Source organism: Ipomoea triloba, chromosome 16 (genome assembly GCF_003576645.1).
Source record: "Ipomoea triloba cultivar NCNSP0323 chromosome 16, ASM357664v1".
Taxonomy (NCBI): Eukaryota; Viridiplantae; Streptophyta; class Magnoliopsida; order Solanales; family Convolvulaceae; genus Ipomoea; species Ipomoea triloba.
This window is the reverse complement of record NC_044931.1, coordinates 544,063-544,615: the sequence shown is the minus strand read 5'-3', so window position 1 is coordinate 544,615 and position 553 is coordinate 544,063.

The following is a 553-nucleotide window of genomic DNA, read 5'->3' as shown; positions in this document are numbered from 1 at the left end:
GGCTCGTCCACCACTGCAATCCGAATTGATGTATCGCGTATTATACTAAGTGAAAGTTCAATCTTTAAGACACTTTCATTTATGCATGAGTTTTGAATTTATCTTGGTACAATGTTAATTGTTACTATATAAATAGAGGAGGATTGTTGGATATTTATATAGTAATGGAGATTAATGGTTCAGATGTATACCATGCAAGCTTAAATAATATTCTGGAGTTGTGGAGTAATAAATATTATTTAGTCTGGTATAGATGGTTTTGGGTTGTTCGAGAGATCACGAGAGATGCCTTGAGAGGTCAGTTCGCACGAGAGATCGGTTCAGGGAGAAACGATGTCTCGAACTGAGTTTTGCATGAATCGTTTTATCGATGTCTCGCAGGTCCGCATGGAAACAATGTCTCAAAGGCAATATGCGTACTGCCTTTTACCTCTCGAATATGGTGATGTATCTCTTGAACATGCAAGAACATTTCACTTTGTGTTCATTCTATTTCAATGCTTGTACTTGTGTATTTTAATATTTCTTGTTTTGCATGTTCACATGCATGTGA